The following is a 23149-nucleotide window of genomic DNA, read 5'->3' on the forward strand; positions in this document are numbered from 1 at the left end:
AAGTTTCATTTTCTCCACAAGACCGCTCCATCAAGACTGGGAAAGGTGGCTGCCTGATCGAAAGCACAGAAACCAATACAGAGAGTCAAGGAAAATAAAGAAACAGAGGCGTATGTACCAAACAAAAAGCAAAATAAAATGTCAGGAAAAAACCTTAATGAAATGGAGGTAAGTGATTTATCTGATAAAGAGTTCAAAATAATGGTCATAAAGATACTCACCAAGGTCAGGAGAACAATGAATGAACAAAGTAAGAATTTCAAAAAAGAGATAGAAAATACGAAAGTACCAAACAGAGATCACAGAGCTAAAGAATATAATGATTGAACTGAAAAGTTCAACAGTAGAGGGGTTCCACATCAGAGTAGATCAAGTAAAAGAAAGGGTCAGCAAACTTGAAGAGAGGGCAATGAAATCTATTTAATCAGAGGAGCAAACAGAAAAAAGAATGAAAAAGAGTATAAATTGCTTAAGAGACTTATGGGACACCATCAAATGGACCAGTATTTGCATTATAGGGTTTCCAGAAGGAGAAGAGAGAGAAAAGGGGGCAGAAAGCTTATTCAGAGAAATAATGGCTCAAAACATGTACAACATGGAGAAAGAAACAGACATCCAGATTCAGGAAACCTGGAGAGTTTTAAATAAGATGAATCCAGACATATATACACTACCAAACGTAAAAGAGATAGCTAGTGGGAAGCAGCCGCATAGCACAGGGAGGTCAGCTCAGTGCTTTGTGACCACCTAGAGGGGTGGGATAGGGAGGGTGGGAGGGAGGGAGATGCAAGAGGGAAGAGATATGGGAACATATGTATATGTATAACTGATCCACTTTGTTATAAAGCAGAAACTAACACACCACTGTAAAGCAATTATACTCCAATAAAGATGTTCAAAAAAAAAAAGTAGCAAGAGAAAAACAATTATGGACAAGGGAATTCTAATAAGATTATCAGTAGATTTCTTCAGCAGAAACTTTATAGGCCAGGAGGGAGTGGCAATATACTCAAAGTTCTGAAAGAAAAAACTGTGAACCAAGAATACTCTACCCAGCAAATCTGTCCTTCAGAATTGAAGGCGAAATTGAGTTTTCTAGAAAAGCAAAAGCTGAAGGAATTCATCACCACTAGACCAGACTTACAAGAAATGTTAAAGGGACTCCTTCAAGCTGAAACGAAGGATACTAATTAGTAACAGGAAAACATATAAAGGTATATAATCTCACTGGTAAAGGTAAAAATATAAATTCAGAATAATGTAATGTTGTAATGGTGGTGAGCAAATCACTTTTAAATCTAGTATGAAGGTTAAAAGACAAAAGTAGTAAAAATAACTATAACTTCAATAATTTGTTAAAGGATACCCAAAGTATAAAGATGTAAACTGTGATGTCAAAAACATAAAACATGAGGCTGGGGGCAAGAGTAAAAATATAGAGCTTTAGTATGCATTTGAACTTAAGTTGTTATCAGCTTAAAATAGATTGTCATAAATAAGACATTTTATATAAGCCTCATAATAACCAGAAAGCAAGAACCTATAATAGTTACACAAAAGAGAAAAAGAAAGGAATCTAAGCATACCACTACAGAAAACCATCAAATCACAAAGGAAGGGACAAAGAAGAAAGGAACAAAGAAATTACAAACCAGAAAACCATTAACAAAATGGCAATAGTAAGCCAATTCCTACCAATAATTACTTTAAATGTAAATGAACTAAATTCTCCAATCAAAAGATATAGTGGCTAACGGATTAAAAACATTTTTAAAAAGCCCAAGCTCCAACTACAAGCCACCAACCAGAGATTCACCTCAGCTTTAAGGACACACAGACTGAAAGTGAAGGGATGGAAAAGAATATTCCATGCAAATGGAAATCAAAAGAAAGCTGAGGATATTATACATATATCAGACAAAATAGACTTTAAGAAAAAGACTGTAATAAGAGACAGAAAAGGTAATTCTGTAATGATAAAGGGGTCAATCCAACAAGAGGATATAAAATTTGTAAATATTTATGCACCCAACATAGGAGCACCTAAATTTATAAAGCAACATTAACAGACCTAAGGGAAGAAACAGACAGTTATGCATAATAGAAGGGGACTTCAATACCCCACTTCCAAAAATAGATAGATCACCCAGGCAGATTGAGTTGTATGAGTTCTTTATATATTTTGGATATTAACCCCTTAACAGATATATAATTTTCAAATATTTTCTCCCATTCAGTAGACTGCATTTTCATTTTGTTGATGATTTCCCTAGCTGTGTAGAAGCTTTTTAGTTTGATGTAGTCCCACTTGTTTATTTTTGCTTTCGTTGCTTGTTGCTCTGGTGTTGTATCCAAAAAAATCATCGCCAAGACCAATGTCAAGGAGCTTACCCTAGAGTTTTATGGTTTCAGGTCTGACGTTCAAGTAATCCATTTTGAGTTGACTTTTGTGTATGGTGTAAGATAGGGGTCCAGTCATACAACTTAATAGCAGTAATCAATAAGGAAGCATTAGACTTAAACTGCACACATTTGACCAGATGGATTTAACACACACTTACAAAACATTGCAACCAAAAGCAGCAGAATATACATTCTTCTCAAGCACACATGAAACAATCTCCAGAACAGATCACATGTTTCAGGATACAAAAATCAATATACAGTTGCATTCCTACACAAATAATAACAAACTATCAGAAAGAAGAATTAAGAAAACAGTTCTATTTACAATTGCATCAAAAAGAATACTTAAAAATAAATTTCACCAAGGAGATGAAAAATCTGTACACTGAAAAACTAAGTCATTGCTGAAAGAAATTGAGGAAGACACAAATGAATGGAAAGATATTCTGAACTCATGGATTGGAAGAATTTGTTAAAATGTCCATATTACCCAAAGCAATCTACATATTCAATGCAATCTCTAACAAAATTCCAATGTTTTTTTTTTCACATAAATAGAAAAAACAATTCTAAAATTTGTGTGGAACTACAAAAGACTCCCACATAGCCAAGAAATCTTGAGAAAAGAGGACAAAGCCCAAAGCTTCTCACTTCCTGACTTGAAACTATATTACAAAGCTATAGTGATCAATGGTATTGGCATAAAAATAACACATAGATCAAAGAAACAGAGTCCAGAAATAAACCCACACATATATGGGCAATTAATTTTCAACAAAGGAGACAAGAATATACAATGGAGAAAGGATAGTCTCTTCAATAAATGGTGTTGGGAAAACTGGACACCCATGTGCAAAACAATGAAAATGGACCCCTATCTTACACCATACACAAAAGTCAACTCAAAATGGATTAGAGACTTGAATATCAGACCTGAAACCATAAAACTCTAGGGTAAGCTCCTTGACATTGGTCTTGGCAATGATTTTTTTGGATACAACAGCAGAGCAACAAAAGCAAAAATAAACAAGTGGGACTACATCAAACTAAAAAGCTTCTACACAGCTAAGGAAACCATCAACAAAATGAAAATGCAGTCTACTCTGACTGAGAGAATATGTTTCCACAAAAGAAAAAAAAAAAGTATAACCTTGAATTAATTAACATTATTGAAGAACAATTAAAGTGTTTTGAAAAGATTTTTTAAAATGCAGTCTACTGAATGAGAGAAAATATTTGCAAATTATATATCTCTGATAAGGGGTTAATACCCAAAATATATAAAGAACACATATAACCCAACAGCAAAAAAAATCTGATTTTAAAACAAGCAGAGAAACTTAATAGACATTTTTCCAAAGAAGACATACAAATGGCCAACAAGTACATGAAAAAGTGCTCAACACCACTAATCACCCTGAAAATGCAAATCAAAACCATAATGAGATATCACCTCATACCTGTTAGAACGGCTGCTATCAAAAAAGACAAGAAATGACAAGTGTTGGTTAGGATACAAATAAAAGGCAACCCTTGTACACTATTAGTAAGAATGTAAATTATCAGCCACTATGGAAAACAGTACAGTGGTTCCTCAAAAAATCAAAAATAGAACTACCACATGATCCAGCAATTCCACTTCTGAGTATTTATCCAAAGGAAAAAAAATTACTATCTCAAAATGATATCTGCACCCCCATGTTCACTGCAGCATTTGTAACAACGAAGACATGGAAAGAACCTGACCATCAACAGATGAATGGATAAAGAAAATGTGGTATATATAAATACATACAATGGAATATTATTCAGCCATAAAATGAATAAATATTGCCATTTGCAACAACGTGGATGCAACTTGAGGGCGTTATGCTAAGTGAAATAAGTCAGAGGAATACAAATGCCATCTGATCTCACTTATTTGTGGAATCTAAAAGAAAAAAAACCCAAATGCAGAAAAAGAGAACAGATTGGTGGTTGGCAGAGGCAGGAATGGGGGCTAGGGTAAATGGGTGAAAGGGGTTAAAAGGTACAGACTTCCAGTTATAAGGTAAATAAGTTCTGCAGAGGTAATGTAGAGCATGGTGACTGAAGTTAACAATATTATATATTTGTAAACTGCCAAGAGACTATATCTTAAAATCTCATCACAAGGAAAAAAATTGTAACTGTGATATTGTGAATTATAAGAAGTATGTGTTTGGTCATTCAAATGACCAAAGTATATTTCTCATATACGTTTGGTCTTTGCCCTTGGTTTTTGGCTCACAGCTCCTAAAACCCTTAAAATTTCCTGAGATTAGAGCAATGGGGGCATCTTTTATTATAATATTTAGTCTCTTTTCCTCAGTTCCTAAAATCACTTCAGAGCCACAAAGGTGAAATGGGTGTCATGTTATTCATAACAATCCCCTTTCCACCACAATGGTGTTTATGTTAATGAGGTGACTTTTGCAAAGCACTTAAGGATGGAACTGGTGGCCTGGGAAACCCAACTTTAAACAGACAGATGGAACTTTCGGTCTCACCCCCTGATTTCCAGAGATGGGAGAGGGGCTGAAGGTTGAATCAACCACCAATGACCAGTGATTTTACCAATCATGCCTATGTAATAAGGCCTCCAGAAAAACCCAAAAGGAGGGGGTTCGAAGAGCTTCCAGTTTGGGGAACCACACTGCTTCCATGTGCCACCATGCCAGCACCAAACTCCACCAAGACAGAACCTCTTTTGTTCAGGACTTCGCTCTATGTATCTCTTCATCTGGCTGTTGATTCGTGTCCTTTAACACCCTTTGTAATAAGTCAGTAATCTAGTGAGTAAACAGGTTTCCTGAGTTTCTGTGAGCTGCTCTAGCAAACTAATTGAACCCAAGGAGGGGGTTGTGGGAACCTCCTATCTGTAGCTGGTCGATCAGAAGCACGGGTAACAACCTGGCCTTGTGACTGGCATCTGAAGTGGAGGGTGGCCTTGTGGGACGGAGCCCTTAACCTGTGGAATCTGGTTCTATCTCCAGGTAGATAGTGTCAGAACTGTGTTAAACTGTAGGATATCCAGCTGGTGTCAGAGAACTGCTTGCTTGCTGGTGGTGTGGAAACACCCCCCCCAACACACACACACACACACACACACACACACATTGGAAATTAGGTGCAAAACCTTTCAGTAACTATGTGAGGTGACAGATGTTAACTAAACTTACTGTGGTGATCATTTCACAATATATACATATCAAAACATTATGCTGGGGGCTTCCCTGGTGGCGCAGTGGTTGAGAGTCCGCCTGCCGATGCAGGGGACGTGGGTTTGTGCCCCGGTCCGGGAGAATCCCACATGCCACAGAGCGGCTGGGCCCATGAGCCATGGCCGCTGGGGCTGTGCATCCGGAGCCTGTGCTCCACAACGGGAGAGGCCACAACAGTGAGAGGCCCGCGTACCGCAAAAAAAAAAAAGGAAAAACATTATGTTGTACATCTTAAACTATACGGTGTTCTACATCTACTGTCTCTCAATAAAACTGGAAAAAAAGAATTAAGTAAGGTAGCTGGCTACAATATTAACATACAGAAATCAATAGCCTTCACGTATACAAACCACCAATAATTAGAAGAAAAAAATGGAAGAAAAGATCCTGTTTCTCATAGCAATAATTTAAAAATCCCTAAGAATAAACTTAAGGGGAAAATTATAAGATATGTAGAAAGAAAACTTTAAATCACTGCTTAGGGACAGAAAAGACTTCAGCAAATGGAAATGCCTACCATATTCTTGGATAGAAAGTCTCTATAACATAAATATATTATCAGTTCTTCCTATGTTAGTGCATAAATTTAATGTGATTTCATTTAAATAGCAATAAGATTTTTTAATGGACCAGTTGATTCTAAGTTTATATGGAAAAACAAACAAATAAGAGTAACCAGGAAAATAATGAGGCGGAACCATCCCTATCAGATATTTAAACATAAACCTAGTAATGAAAATAAAAACAAAAATAATGAGACCTACTTAAACTTAAAAGCTTCTGCACAGCAAAGGAAACCATAAACAAAATGAAAAGACAACCCACAGAATGGGAGAAAATATTTGCAAACGGTACAACTGAGAAGGGATTAATCTCCAAAATATAAAAACAACTCATGCAGCTCTATATCAAAAAAACATAATCAAAAATGGGCAGGAGAGCTAAATAGACATTTCTCCAAAGAAGACATACAGATGGCTAAAAAGCATGTGAAATGATGCTCAACATCACTAATTACTAGAGGAATGCAAATCAAAACTACAATGAGGTATCACCTCACGCCCGTCAGAATGGCCATCAACAGAAAGTCTGCAAACAATAAATGCTGGAGAGAGTGTGGAGAAAAGGGAACCCTCATACACTGTTGGTGGGAATGTAAATTGGTACAGCCACTATGGAGAACAGTACGGAGGTTCCTTAAAAAACTAAAAATAGAATTACCATATGATCCCACAATCCCAATTCTGGGCATATATCTGGAGAAAACCATAATTCAAAAAGATACATGCACCCCAATGTTCACTGCAGCACTATTTACAATAGCCAAGACATGGAAGCAACCTAAGTGTCCATCGACACATGAATGGATAAAGAAGATGTTGTACATATATACAGTGGAATACCACTCAGCCATAAAAAAGAATGAAATAATGCCATTTGCAGCAACATGGATGGACCTAGAGATGATCATACTAAGTAAGTTAGACAGAGAAAGACAAATATCATATGACATCACTTATATGTGGAATCTGAAAAAAATGATACAAATGAACTTATTTACAAAACAGACACAGACTTCAGAGACTTCTAAAACAAACTCATGGTTACCAAAGGGGAAAGGTGGTGGGGAGGGGAAAATATGTATTATAACATATACACACTACTATATATAAAATAGATAATCAACAAGGACCTCTTGTATAGCACAGGGAACTCTACTCAATATTCAGTAATAATCTATATGAAAAAAGAATCTGAAAAAGAATGGATATATGTGTATGTATAACTGAATCATTTAGCTGTACCCCTGAAACTAACACAACATTGTAAATCAACTATACACCAGTATAAGATAAAAATTAAATTAAAAATAAAAATAGGTAATTTCCTGGTGGTCCAGTGGTTAGGTCTCTGAGCTTCCACTGCAGGGGCATGGGTTTGATCCCTGGTCAAGGAACTAAGATCCCACATGCCACGTGGCACGGCCAAAAAAAACTTTAAAAATTAAAATTAAAAAAAAAAAACATAAACGTACTCAACAGTGTGGACCTAGTACATAAATAACCGTACAGGTCAAAGACAGAACTGAAATGAACCCAGATACACAGAGGAAATTATTATATAATAATAAGATTTTCAAATCAATGTGGAAAAGATAATGGTAAATTAACTGGGTGGTCATATGGAAAAAAAAATTGGGACCATATGTTATACCTTACACCAGAAAAAAATTCCAGGTGGTTAAAATATTTAAATGTAAAAAATAAAATTATAAAGCAGAAGAAATCATAGGAGAATTCTTTTACAGTCTCAGAGCAAGGAAGGCCCAAGTATGGTACCGAAAAGGAAAAGCAGACAAATTTTGTTACATAAAACTTGAGATTTTTCGAGACAAGTATCATCATAAGCAATGTTAAATCCAAATGTCAAACTGTGGGGAGGGCCAGGAACCATCTGTAGTTTATATCTCAAAGAGCTGATTTTACTCATATACAAAGAACTCCTATACATCAATAAGAAAAATTAACAGAGCAAAAGAATATGATGAGACATAAGAAAATGTGCCAAATGCAGGTGGGATTAACGTTGCTAATCAACTGACCTTAGCATTGGGGTGAACCCAGCTCATCACAAGGATTCTTTTTTTTTTTTTTTGCGGTACGTGGGCCTCTCACTGTTGTGGCCTCTCCCATTGCGGAGCACAGGCTCCAGACGCGCAGGCTCAGCGACCATGGCTCACAGGCCTAGCCGCTCCGCGGCATGTGGGACCTTCCCGGACCGGGGCGCGAACCCATGTTCCCTGCATCGGCAGGTGGACTCTCAACCACTGCGCCACCAGGGAAGCCCAAGGATTCTTAAAATTATAAGGAGGAGGCAGAGTGGTTCAGAGAAAAAGACATAACCATAGAAACAGGGTCAGAAATGTGCATTCATAATAAAAGAGATGCATTCATAAAAAAAGAAATCCACATTAAAAACCACACTTAGATCCCATTCTTAATCTATTACATTGGAAAATACCAAAAAGTTTTAGGACAACTTTAATGGCAAGGATGTGGGGAAAGAGGCATTGTCATATACAGCAGGTGAGAGGGTACTAGTACAAACTCTATAGGATGACAGTTTGGCAATATCTAATAAAAATCACATGTATTTAATGCTATCAAATAGCAATTCCAATCAAATAATTTACCCTGTAGACATACTAGTACATATGAGAAATAATGCATGCATTAAAGCATTGTTTATAGTAATAGGAAAAATCACAAATGAACCAAATGTCCATTAATAGGGTACTAGTTAAATGAATTCTGACAATGGAATATTACACAGCTGTAAAAAAGAAATAAGGAAGGTCTTTACTGATAGGGAACAATTTCTGAGATATATAATTAAATGAGAAAATCAAGGAGCAGAATAGTGCCTACAGTATGCTTGATTTTTTAAAAAGGGGAAAAGGACATACATATATGGTACAAAGTTCTAAATGCAAATATGAATATGATTTTATATATATATATATATATATACACACACGCATGCATGCACACACACACGTAACTGTTGGCATGAACAGAACTGAAACACAAGAGACCAGTACTATTGGCTGCCTCAGGAGAGCAGACCTGGGAGTTAAGGCCAGAAGAATGAGAGAATATTTTCAATGTATACTGTTTTGTGCCTCTCTAATTTTACAACCTTATAATTATAATACCTTTTCTAAAAATAAAATATAAATGCAAGATTGTGCCTAAAAAGAGAATGTATAACTTGGGATTTTATTATTTTTGAGCCCTCTGAAATTGGAATGCCTCCTTTACCCATAGGTCTCAAACTGTACTTTTACTGCTTAGTGGACACCAACCAAGCGGGAGTTAGGCTGAGGCTATGCTGCATTTGGGTCTAGTGGGATATACTTATGTGTTGTTTTGCAGTTTCTTGACTGTACATAGTTAAGTCATGGCTGGTGTCACAGGCTAAGAACGGCTTCCAGAAAAGTCCCCATCAGCCCACGGGTCATACTGGCATATGAACATGTCCTTTGTGGCACCTGACACTACAAGAACTTGGGTGGTCAGAGAGAAATAAGGCTTGAAATGTCCTACGCCCAAAGCTTGTCTCGGGAAAATCCTTCCAAATCCCAGACATGTAAAAATGTGAGCAGAGAATTCAGTTCTCACAGGGGCCTTGTCCAGTATATGCTCAATAATACAAGTATAAACATGCCACGCATTATTATTTTTATTTCCATGGGAATTACATGGAACAGAATTTATTAGTATGCCTGGGTCCATAAAACACAAACCTATAGTAATTTAACACAAATATTTTATACTTCAGTATATGAAGTCACATGTTTTGTGTATCCCAACTATCAATTTAAAATATTTTGATCTTATATATCAGTTATATTGCAATAAAACTGGGGGGAAATTTTGTGATCAATTATGCTAGTAAAGTCTGAATTATCTTTCTACTCTCTCTACAGAAAGATAATCTGATTTTGGTATAGTATTACGAAAATCACTGTTATAAGGAGAGGTGGACAAAAAACGTAGGGGGAAAGTCTTATAGATGTGGGACGGGTACTTAGTTCATTAAAATATTAGATTTTTTCTGGATCTTGTGATTTGTGTGATATTGGTCAGGTATTTCCAATTTGTAATTTGTTGTGATTTCTTTCTTCATTCTAAGTATTTGTTTTCTTACCTGTTTCGAATATTTTCTATCTTTTTTTTTAAAGGACTCCCCACAAATTATGTAAGCTTCAGGCCCCAGACTCACAGCTGGTATTCAGGATCAATTTAAAATTTAAATTTTCCAGTCTCTTGTGAGAAGATTAGAACTGGCAGCACAGGGCGCGACTCCCATTTTTATTCTAAGGACTATAAATCCCAGATCAGAGAAGTAACTTGAACCAGTGGAAACAAAGCCCCCGGTCTCTAAAACGCCCATTAACTCTCTTCTAAACCTCTGTCTCCTCGGGGCACAGAAGACAAAAAGAGGTGTTCCCCAAATCTGCTTCCACCTCAGCCTGCTTGTCCTCAAGTGCTGTCACGCTCCCTACCTACTCAAGGCGTCAGGACGCTTCTCATTTTATATCTCAAAGCAGAGATTTAACCCTAAGACTTACTTCTCCCGGTAATAGAACCTCCACACAGCTACACATCACAGGCTCATCCGTAGGACCTGACATGAACCCAGCTTATGAGAGACGGCCCCAAATTCCCGGGCTGCTGTGCCACTTTGAATTGCGTTACACGGGAGGCTTTTCCCACCTCCTGGCTATTTCACAAAATCCAAGATTTCTTAGCAGAACTTTTTAGCAGTTTGTTCTGTTCAGCTATTGAAGTTTAGTTATAACTCTAACCTGAAATCTATGCGAAACCCTCAATAGAGGTTTTTGTTTGTTGGGGAAAATCCCCCTATACCTAGCAATTGTGAGAATGCACCATTCAATTCTTTCTTGCCAAGAGGAGCTGCTGTCAGGATGATGCCTGGGCCCCGTGGGAGTGCCAGGCCGCTCCTCCCACAGCAGGATCCTCTAGTGGGCAGTCTTTGCTTGGGCTCCCTATTGGCTGGCCGAGAGCTTCTCAAAGCTGGACCAAATTCTCCAGCTCCTTCTACCAACACTTCCTCCCCTCCAAGGTGTCAGACCAGCATCTCCGATCAACGGCTCTCCCCTCTCCCATTCTCCCTCTCTTTATTCTTCAAGGTTTCTCCCCCCAGTGACTCTCCTGCACATCGAATTTCATCTTCGCATCCGCTTCTCAAGGACTCTGATGGATACACCACCCTAGAACATTTGAATCGTGTTTGTAAGAGGAGGAGAAAGTGTTTTTCTTTTTGCAAAGAAAGAAGGAAAAGAAGATTTACAGGGCACCTACCAAGTGCCAGGTATTTTCAAATACGTTGTCTCATTTAACTCATAAAGGTAAGGACTATTATTCCCAGATTTTTAAAAATCTAAGGGGAATTCTGGTGAGTAAAGTGGCTGCTGATACCCTCAGAATTTTTACAGAGCTGCCAGCCCTGCTTAGCTTTCTAGAGAAATTCTAGATTTGGAGCCAAGATGCAGTTTTCACGAGCCTCGGTAAGGGATGCATTTTGTTGTAGGTTGAATGGAATGAGGACTGTTACCTGCAGTAATCTCATATCCTTCCTTCACCGCAGCCCCTCTCAGACAAGAAATCTGCCAGTGGGCCTTTCCCTCACTGATATGCCCATCCCTCTTGTTCTAAGAATTCTCTGGCAAAGTCCAAACTGAGGGGCTTCCCTGGTGGCGCAGTGGTTGAGAGTCCACCTGCTGATGCAGGGGACACGGGTTCGTGCCCCGGTCCTAGAGGATCCCACATGCCACGGAGGAGCTGGGCCCGTGAGCCATGGCCGCTGGGCCTGTGCGTCCGGAGCCTGTGCTCCGCAACGGGAGAGGCCACAACAGTGAGAGGCCCACGTACCGCAAAAAAAAAAAAAAAAAAAAGGTCCAAACTGAGTCTGAATCCACCCTGAGGAGTTTCAGCCTTCAAATCTGACAACAAAAGTCATATCAAATGGTAACTATAGAATATCATAGATGGTTAAAAAAACTTTTATGGTAAAACTCCCTAGCCTTTTAATTTTAAAAAGAATATACAATCAAAATGGTCAGGGCTTCCCTGGTGGTGCAGTGGTTGGGAGTGCGCCTGCCGATACAGGGGACACGGGTTCGTGCCCTGGTCCGGGAAGATCCCACATGCCGCAGAGCGGCTAGGCCCGTGAGCCATGGCCGCTGAGCCTGTGCGTCCAGAGTCTGTGCTCCGCAACGGGAGGGGCCACAACAGTGAGAGGCCTGCGTACCACAAAAAAAAAAAAAAAAAAAAAAAAGGTCAAAAAGTAGCTTAAAAGGTTGGACAGCTATATTAATTATGATAGCACCAACTGCTGGAACATTGACCCCTCACTTTTGACACCCAATAGAACCTTGTATCCTGCTTGCCCCACGGCAGTGGTGGCAAGGAGGATGGTGAGGGGGCCTTGGCAACAGGCAGTCAACCACTAACCAGATCCACAGTGGCTCTTCCATTGTCAGTGCACGGCATTTCCAAGGTTGACTTGGGTGTCAACATCCAGGTAATATGGAGAAGCAGGTAGAGAAACACCTGCTTCTGTATCACTTTTGCTAACATTAGAGCCATGGATGAGAACCACTCACGTGGCCACACCTGGATGCAAAGGAGGCTGGGAAGTGTGTCCCTGGCTGGACAAAAATGTGACACTATGAAAGAGAAATGTGAGTGTTTGGGGGAGAGCTGGCTATCTCTGCCCAGTAGGCACTGCTACCTAGGATGCCTACCATCTCATTTTGCCCTGGGCACTCGCAGTTTTAGCACTGAAAGCTCCATATCCCCGGAAACCCCTCAGTCCCAGGCAAACTGGGACAGCTGTCACCCCATTAATTGAAAGTGAATTAACAGTTTAAAATAATAACTTAGAAAATGGACAAAATTGCTTTTACATGCATTCAGGAGATGTCAGAACAAAACCTGAGCAGGTAATTAGAAAGATTTGTTTTGAACCATTTTTTCCAGATGGAGAATTTGCTAACAGCCAAAGGCAAAATTTTAAGAATTCATGAACACACTGATTAGCAAGTAAAAGAGTCACAAACACCTGAAAGTAAATTGGAAATAAAATATAAAAGCAATAAAATCCCAAACCATTAAAACCATTCAATATGCTAGAATATGAGCAGAAATGCTTACTAACATACAAAATACCGAACTGCCTCTCTGGCAAAATGAAGTTATCAATATGTGAAAAAATTGGGGTGATATTCATTCTTGCCAGTTCACCCTGTTGGTCAATGTGTTATTCCATCAATTTGTCTTTAACCACGTTGCGATTCTCTGCAAAGAAGCCCTCTCAAACCAACCCAAACACAGGCAATCCCTGCCTTATCTTGTCCCCAGTCCTTTTCGTCTTTGCATCTTTCTGCAGTTTTGCCTTGCTAGATCTTGTTCTCCTTGTAAAACAAGTACCATTTCTCTCAAGTACAGAGGCCAAATGTTCCCTTTTGGGGTGCTCTCCTCTCCTGCTTTCTACAACCTCTTGGTGCAAAGGGCAACTCAAATCAATGGAAGAAATAAAGCCTGAGAAGACCAGGTCCTTATTCTCTCCAGAAGGAAGTGATGCTTCTTTATTACCCTCCCATACACACACACATATCAGAATTATTACACTCCCTCCCTCATGCTCACATCATATTACATTCAGCTGCGTCTGTGAGCGCCTTTCATGGGCTGCTGGGAATGTGTGACCTTTGCCACTCTGATTTCCTTGAGGGATTCCTTAGGAATTTCACATTGTATATTACTCGTCTTAGGAGCTCAAAAAACACAAAGCCTTGAAGTTTGATTCAAAAACATTAGATGAGGAAGAGATCCACAAACTTAGTCTCACGAGAAAGTGAAATTCTCTAGGGAGACTGGAATACTATAGCATTTGCATTTAAACAATTTTGAACAGCAATTTCTGTGAGAAATTGGAGCTCTAGAGGGCTATGCAGACATATCAATAAATTCTGGCTTTCCACTGTAGCTTTTGAGAACCACAAACTTTTCATTCTTATCCCGTGCCTTTGAGTTTTCAGTGCACTGACTCCGGCTAAATTTCCTGGGCGGTGGAGTTAGTTTGTTTAGGTCATTGCTGATTGAAAGAAAGGGAGTGGGGCTGAACCAGCTTTTCACAGCTGTGAATCCCAATTGTGAATCCCCAGGGTGCTGAAATAACAGTCCCCTGCGCTAATCCAGCCTGGGCTTTTCCTGGGGGCTGTCATTGCTGCAACATAAGGTGAACTTGGTGGATAAAAAGTGCCAAGGCTGGGAATTAGCAGTGATGCAAAATCACGTCTCTGGCATAATGAGGGGCTGTGAACGGAGAAGAAGGTAACCACAGAGACCGAATGGCCATACTATAGCCACTGTATATACTGCTATATATATTATATAATATGCATTTGATATATGTATATACAATATATATACACACACACACTCTGACCACTATAGCCACTACTATAGCGGCTCCCTGACCTCCTGCCCATCTGTCCAGTACCCCTATTCCCACCTCACTGGCCTCTTTCAGCACCTTGAGTGCCATGCTGTCACCCATTGCACAGCCTTCGCGCCTGCCCTTCCCACATCTAAATCTCTCTCTTCTTCTACAAACACCCCTCACCTACTCACTCGTACTAATCTTAAGGTCCCAGCTCAAAGGTCACTTCCTTAGAGGAGGCTGTCCTCTCAAATGAGGTCAAATCCCCCATCATAAGCTATTTTTTTTCCTGCACAGCAGTGTTCACCGTTTATTATATAATTAGGCTAGTGTTGAAATAATATCTGTCCTCCCCAATGGACTATTAGTTCCAGGAGGACAGGGATCTTGTTTAACTTGCTCACCTCTGCATGCCAGAGCCTAGAATAGTACCTAGCTGTAGTAGAGGTTTGATTACTATCGGTGGCATGGATGGATTTGGGCCTGATAAGGAACCCAGCCAAGACGCAGTATAGGTGGAGGGGAGAGGACGCCCGCGGTGGAGACTCCCTCCAGGTGCCATGGATGTGCCCTAAAGCGGTGGTTCTCAAATTTAAGCCTGCAGTAGAATCACCTGGAGGGCTTGTTAAACTGCAGATTACTAAGCGCCATCCCCAGAGTCTTTGCTTCAGTAGGTCTGGGCTGCGACGGGAAATTTAAAAATAACAGGTTTCCAGGTTATGCTGAGGCTCCTGGTCCTGGGACTTCCTTTTAAGAACCACTGTTCTAAGACATCAGGCAGTTTCCAAATAGCCTGCTAGAAGCAACCCAGCCACTCCCAGGCTTTTCTATAAGGAAAAGTAACCAACACACCAGATCTCGGCAATCTCACTCTTATTTACATCAGTGATTCTCAGCCATCAGTGGGCTGCAGAATCACCTGTAAAAATGCCCAAAGCTCAAACCTTGGATATTAAGTTTCCATTGATTTGCTTGGGAACTCAACATCTACAGTTAAAAACCCTCCTTAGGTGATTATAAAGTACAACCAGGATTGAGAATCAATGACTGAGATCATGGTTGGTAATTCAACCAAAAATTTTAATTGTTGCAAAATGTCTAACCTGTAATCACCGAGGTTTTTCCAAGAACCATGTTGTGCTCCTTTATTGGACTAAAGACTAGTACCACACAGCATCATTACAGGTAAAACAGAAACCTGTCTCTTACTCCAAATAACCATGTTAAAGGAAACTGTGCTTGGCATCAGAACCGGAGACCAGAGGGTAGGAGATCATTCATTCCTTCAGTTCTTTACTGGGGGATGACTACACCAGGTATGGTGTTAAGTGCTGGGGACATAATGATGGCTGGGACACAATGAGGTTGGCGACTGTGAACATCAGAAGGACACAGAGATGAGGGGAAACAAGACCCCATTTGGTCCAGAGACGCAGTCAGAACTGAAAGGACCTACCTGGTGTCCTCCAGGGCCCCCGGGGTATCCACTTGGTCCCAGCAGAGCCGAGACGCTGAACGCAGGAGCAGAGGCGTCTGAGACCTGTAATACAAACCCGGCAAAGGAAAACAGCTTGACTGGGCGCACCTGAGCAGACTGGGTTTGGCGGTCTGAAATGCTGCGTGTCAGGGTTGGAGGGGAAGTGTTGATATATTACCATCGGGGAACAGGTTGTGCCCAGGGGTCCTGCTCTGCTGCAACCCCTCAACTGGGGGGTTTTGGCCATCAGAGAAAACGCACACACACGCACAAACATCACGCTAGCAAAATTAGAACGAAAATCTCACTAATGTCTGAGCAAGTCCCATACCTTTGAAATGCTGGGCCCTCCAGAAGCAGCCGGGTGGGGACTGAGGCCAAACTGGAGCCTCCTACTCCCGTGTCAAATGATGCCTTTGGGCAGAGCTAGGTTCTGGCCACTCAGAGAGAGGTCGGAGAGCCAGCGCATCCCCTGAGAGCTGGGTGGAACCCGGCCGAGCGGGAGTCTGCAGGCCAACCAGCACCCCAGGGACTGCGGGCTGTGGAAAGTTGCGGGCCGGAGCTCCGCCCGCTTCTCCAGCCAGGCCTCATCTGAGAAGCACCAGAGGAGCTGTTTTCACCACTAGGGGCGCCCAGGCCTCACGCAGACCAATGAACCAGGAACCGGAAGGTGGGGTCAGACAGAGGTCTTTTTCCTGAGCCCACAGGTGCATGAGGAGTGATTGCTCTGCAGAAAAAGCCTCCTGATGGGACCCCGTTCGCAGGCTGAGCCACTGCCGGGGAGGGGCTGCGAGAGGGTTGGCGCTTCTTCCTGCCCTGTGAGGTCGGCAGCCAGTTTTTCCTGCGGAAAAACGTGCACCCTGGGCTCTTAAAATCAGCTGACTCATTCTTAACTCCCGTGGTGTAGAGAGAGGACGGTGTTCAACGCCCCAGCCCTGCTCAGGACACACAGAGTAACCCCCTACTTTCTCTCTGCTGAATGCTGCCCCTTCCCTTATTTATTCAGCAAACATTTGTGCAAAAGAAGAGGTCTAGATTTACTGAGCACTTACCCGGTTCAGACAGGGTCTGCGGCTGAGGAGAGAGCAGGGGACAGCAGGGGTGCTTACAGAAAACAGTCTAGAGCCCATAAACAGACACCAATGTGTAAACAGATAAATGGACAATGTGTCGGATAAGGGCTGCCATAACCCAGGATGATGTTATCATGAGTCGTTTGGAGGGAAGGGTTTCTGTGGATTGCCTGGTCAGAAAAGGCCTCTTTTCTGAGAACATGACATTTAAGCAGAAACCTGAATTATAAGAAGAAACTGGCCACCCTGGAGCAGAGAGTCCCAGGCAGAGGGTACAGCAACAATGCAAAGGCACTGAGGTGGGAAGAGCTCGTATCTAAGGAGCACAGAGGACAAGGTCAGGCAGTAGGAGGGGCCTGCACATCCACACTTAACGGGAGGCCACAGGAGGAGAGAGGCGATATGACTGGCAGTGGGTTTTTTTTAACATCTTTATTGGAGTATAATTGCTTTGCAATGGTGCGTTAGTTGCTGCTGTATAACAAAGTGAATCAGCTATACATATACATATACCCCCATATCCCCTCCCTCTTGCGTCTCCCTCCCACCCTCCCTATCCCACCCCTCTAGGTGGTCACAAAGCACCGAGCTGATCTCCCTGTGCGATGCGGCTGCTTCCCACTAGCTATCTGTTTTACATTTGGTAGTGTATATATGTCCATGCCACTCTCTCACTTCGTCCCAGCTTACCTTTCCCCCTCCCCGTGTCCTCAAGTCCATTCTCCATGTCTGCGTCTTTATTCCTATCCACGACTGGCAGTTTTTAAAGATCGCTCCGGCTGCTGTGCGGAAAATAGAACGTCATGCAAGGAGCAAGGGAGGAAGCTAAGTGACCAGCACGATTCTCCGGATTGGAGGCCACGTCCAGCGTTGAGGATGTGTGGTATCAAAGCACAGGCTGCAGTGTGCACCCCCTGAAACCCTCACTGGACAGTTCTGTGGAGGACTTTGGGGCATTGCTTCTGGCTCTGTACCATAGCCTGTTTCTTTGGCTCTCCCAGAGATGCTGTGAGCCACCAATATCCTTTATAAAAATTCCAATTCTGCTCAGAGCAGCCAGAGTTGGATTCCATTCCTTGCCACTAAGAATTTGAACATGGTTAAGCACATCTTGAAATCAATAACAAATAATTCAGAAGTTCTTGTGCGTTAAATGCAAGTGATACACTGACATAACTCAGTGTAGTGATTAGAGAGCAGAAAAGTATGGTAACATGATTTAATAATAAAAAGACCAATGACTCCAGTTTGCTGGACCTGCCTAGTCTGTATCTGCTGACCCCATGTACTTATTAACAGCTCTCTCATTCTCCAAAGCTTCCTGATTTGGAGGATAAGAATCATCCTCCTTATTAAGTCCTGGAGCATAACTTTGATTCTGGGTCCCCAAGTCAAAGCTTCCCGACAGGCCTCTGTTTTATGGCCCACCCAGCCACGACAGGAAACAGCTCCTTTTACAGTACCAAATGTCACGGCAACTGCGGGGCTGCGGGGCATCCATCAGTGATGAGCCTTTTTTGGTAACCATACCAATGCTCTCACTGTTATGGGGGCTGAATTGTCTCCCCACCCCCAAATTCATGTGCTAAAGCCCTAACCCCCAGAACCTCAGGATGTCACTGTATCAAAAGATAGGGTCTTTAAAGAGGTCATGAAGTTAGGGTGGACACTTAATCTAACTTGACTGGTGTCCTTATAAGAAGAGGAGATTAGGACACAGACACATACAGAGGAAAGAGCATTTGAAGACACAGGGAGAAGACAGCCATCGACAAGCCAGGGACAGAGGCCTCAGGAGAAACCCCTGCCAACACCTTGATCTCAGACTTCTAGCCTCAAGAATTGCAAAAAAATAAATATCTGTTGTTTAAGCCACCCAGTCTACGGTACTTGCTATGGCAGCTCTAGCAACTAATACACTCACGCAACACAACGTAGACCGGCATTCTCTCAAAACCTCCACCCTAAACAGAACTTTCCAGTGCCCTGACCTACAATTAGCACCACTCAGCTGAGGGACCCTCAGCTGCTGCAACGTGGGCCAGCTAATCTGCCCAGGCAGATGATCCAAGCCAGTTAACCTTCAGCACCTGGCAGCCCACTTCTGTGTGATCACCAAATACGGAGAGTTAGGGGTTAACTGGGGCTCCTCTAATCCATGCTGACTGCCTGTCTCTGTGTATACAGGGTACAGAAGGTTAAAAAGTACTAAGAACCTTAACCATGAACTTGACTCATGCCCACTGCTCCTGGCAAAGCAGGTTTCCAGGGTTACAGACTTGATGCCCGAATCTGTCCTCATACATAATACTTGCTTTCATCCCTGTGTCCTGGAACCAACTCATAGATCTGAAGGTTCTCAAAGAGAAAGGCTTGTCATGAGACTGGTCAGCTGTCTGCTAGCAAGGCCTTTTGTGGGATCAATCAACAATATTTTATCAGGTATTCCTGGCACTGTGACGGTTTCAAAGAACTATCACCCTTGGTTCCTGCCCTCAAAACAGTGACTGTAGAGCCGGGATTGATGTGGTTTAAGAACTTCAAAGTTAATAAAAATAAGAGAGCTGAGTAACTAAGCAAAGACCAGGACCAGCTCCTGGTTCTTTGTCTCGTTAGCTGCGTGACCGAAGTCAATTCTTCCACCTCTGAGTCTCAGGGGCCTCCTTTGCCAGTTGAGGGTAAGAATACCTTCCTCACAGGGTTCTTGTGAGAAGGGAACTAAACAGTATATGGAAAAAAGTGTCCAATGAGGAGCTGGCACCTTGGAGGTGCTCCTTTTTAAAGAGAAGAAATTGACAAGTGTAGGCCACGCTCGCAATAGCTGTGAGTGAGGGGAGACTCAGGAAGCACACAGGACCTCGTTCTCACATTTGTCCAGTATTTACTGAGCACCTACTATGTGCCAGAAGCCCAGGTCTATGTTGGGAATACAAGACCAGGTCCCAAGATGCTCCCGGTCAGCCGGAAGCAGACAAGCTATAACCAGACAGGTGTGGGGCAGGAAGCAGGAGGGGCTCTCACCTGAGGAGGGTGTGGCTGAGTTTCTGTAAGGTTGACTCAGCAGGCCCTTCACTGAAGAGATCTATCAGGAAGGGTGTCATTTTCACACGCGCGCGCGCACACACACACACACACACACACACAGTTTATTGAAGTTCTCACTTTACTTTGCAGTTCTATGTTTTGCCTATAATGGCACCAAGAGACCCACATAGATTTATATCCATTTTCAGGTTTCTGTAATGTGATGGATTTTTGCTTTCTATTTTCTCTTCTACAGAAAATGAAAACATAGATGAATGTCTATGATGATTCGAACTATAAAATGCTTACAGACATGTGGTCTGTTTTCCCCTGAAGTCCTGATGTTTATCATATGCCAAGGTCCTGAGGCAGCCAGTTTGGTCACACAGTCTGTGAGGCCTCAGCCGCTGACCTGTGGGGTGAGGAAGGTGGGTCTGAACAAGCCTGGGCTGCAGTCTGAGCTGCCCCCTGCCAGCACTAACCAAGGGGGATGGACAGTTGGGTTCCATCTGCTACTGTCATTCTTCTGGGGGGGTCCAGTTTGAGCAGGGGTGATACCTAAAGTCAGGTGGGGGTAACATCATAGTTCTCTGTGGTCTACCTGAATTCAGGGAGGGCCCCAAGCAGATGCAAGGTAAGGGGTCTTCACTCAGACCAAACAAAGACCCAGGGAGGAGGGGGCTGGTCCAGGACTTAATCCGTACGCAGTGCTTTCTGCGTGACATCTCCCACGGGCCTCACGACAACCTTAATGAGTAGTTCTTCGTGAACCTCATTTTACAGACGAGGAATCAGAAGCTTGGAAAGCTTAGGAAGCAGCCCAAGATCCCACGGCCAGTAAGCAGAGACCAGAAACCCAGCCCAGGTCTGACTCCCAGGTTCCCAACTTTTACCTCTACACCCCACTGCCTATAGGTAAAGCCCCTGGGCTTTCAGTAAACACGGGCTCATGCCCACACCACCATCAGGCCCCCAGGAGTAGGATGAGGTCCAGGCCTCGCCCACTTGGGGAGACAGGCTCTGCCTGTGTTTACTGGCCTGGTCAGCTTTGGCTTGGGAGCCGGGTAGGGCTGTTCCTCCAGCTGAGGAGGGCTGGGGGAAGTGGGGTGAAGAGCTGACAGTGGAAACAGATAAGAAGTGAAAATTTCAGGGCTTCCATTTCTTCTATTCCAAATATATAAGATAAACATTTGGATGGCAAACTGAGTTTTCTCCCTGATGTTTCGACACACAGATTACAGATCTTCACATTTTCCTCACGTTCGGGAATTTTCTAAGATGAGATTCTGATGCTTCATGGTCACTCCGGTCATTCTGAATGCATCTGGTAAGCCCAGAGTAGAAACGGCTGCTGTTTCAACAGCACATCATCCATACAGTTTTCATGAAGAGTTTTACCTGGAAGAAGCAAGCCAATGGATACCCCTTGTGGTAACAGTCACTAGAAATGTTTATTTCATAAGGAAGAATGTTGTTATATTCAGATCTACGAAACAAGTTGAAATGGAGTTTCAGCCAGGGGACAGCAGCTGACACCAACGTGGTGCATGTCAAGATACTCCATATCCAGAAGACAGACCTATTCCCTAGTCTGGGGACCAGAGGGAGAGCCCCAGGCATTTGGGGGGGGGGGTCTATCCAACCTCCAGCATGTGGGAAAGGAGGGCTCAACCCCCGCTGGGGTTTCAGGAACAGGGAAAGAATGTGGGAGTAGGGAGGACCGGCCAAAGGGTCACTGGAGTCAGCAGCCAGAGAAGGGAGCACGGAAAGACTCAAAGCATAACCTCCTAAGGATGGGTGAAGTCCTAATTCCAGGGGCAAAACAGAAGATCTGAAGCAGAGAAAAGGCAGGACTGAGTTAGCCAGAAATGATGGCCAGAGTAGACGTGATTACACAGGGATAGGCCTTTATAGCCTGTCCTCATAGCCCTCGGATGAGGCCCTCGGCTGGGGGAGGGGGTCTGTGAGAGATGCTCCCTGGTTCAGACACATCCAAAGGTGATTCCCGAGCAGCTCCCTGGCACTGCCAGCAGGCATGGGCACCTCTAAACATAGGGTGATGCTCCCTTGTAGTAGATTCCTGGGGCTGCTGTAACAAAGTACCACATATTGGTGGCTTAAAACAACAGAAGTTTATTATCTACAATTCTGGAGGCCAGAAGTCCAAGATCAAGTCCATCCAAACAGCCTCATCTTTACTTGACAGCTTCTGCAAAGACCCTATCTCCAGATAAGGCCACATTCTGAGGAATTAGGGTGTTAGGACTTCAACATATCTTTTTGAGGGGGACACAATTCAGTGCATATCACCCCATTTTTACCAGGCCTTCAAGCAGTCAGTGCTCCTCAAACCCATCCGCCCATTAGGTATTAAAAATACCAACATCTGGGCTCTACCCTGAGACTCTGATTCACTGGGGCTGGATGGGGCCCAGGCACCTGTACTTTCTACAAGTTCCCCCAGGCGATGCAAAAGCATGGCCCAGTCTGAGCACTTCTGTCCTGGGAGTAAAACAAGGTAAGGAACCAGAGACACAGGGCTGTCCTCTGCCTGGGTGAGTCCTGTGCCCACCGCTGTCATCCTGGGCTGTGGCTGAGCGGCCCCGAGGAGGGCGCTTGGATGGAAAACATCAACTCTTCGGAACAGCATTAAATGATAGCTCCCAGTGTCTTAGGATGAGGGAGTCTGGGGTTCTTATGCTTTTCAACCACTAAATAAAAAACGTGTCTGGGAGGGGCAAGGGTAAGCTGGGATGAAGTGAGAGAGTGGCATGGACATATATACGCTACCAAATGTAAAATAGATAGCTAGCTAGTGGGAAGCAGCCGCACAGCAGAGGGAGATCAGCTCGGTGCTTTGTGACCACCTAGAGGGGTGGGATAGGGAGGGTGGG

The 23149-nt window shown here is 42.8% G+C and overlaps 1 long non-coding RNA gene across 2 annotated transcripts in view; it reads right to left on the reverse strand.

The window, feature by feature from the left end:
* Nucleotides 1-16749, reverse strand: part of LOC137210926 (uncharacterized) — a 131511-nt gene extending 114762 nt beyond the window's left edge. For both annotated transcript variants that reach the window (XR_010936809.1, XR_010936808.1), the window contains exons 1-2: nucleotides 16490-16749; nucleotides 16138-16221 (exon numbers count right to left, since the gene is read on the reverse strand). This is a non-coding gene — a long non-coding RNA (uncharacterized lncRNA). The remainder of the gene's footprint in view (nucleotides 1-16137; nucleotides 16222-16489) is intronic.
* Nucleotides 16750-23149: the final 6400 nt, after the last annotated feature.

Source organism: Pseudorca crassidens, chromosome 18 (genome assembly GCF_039906515.1).
Source record: "Pseudorca crassidens isolate mPseCra1 chromosome 18, mPseCra1.hap1, whole genome shotgun sequence".
In the NCBI taxonomy this organism is placed as follows: Eukaryota; Metazoa; Chordata; class Mammalia; order Artiodactyla; family Delphinidae; genus Pseudorca; species Pseudorca crassidens.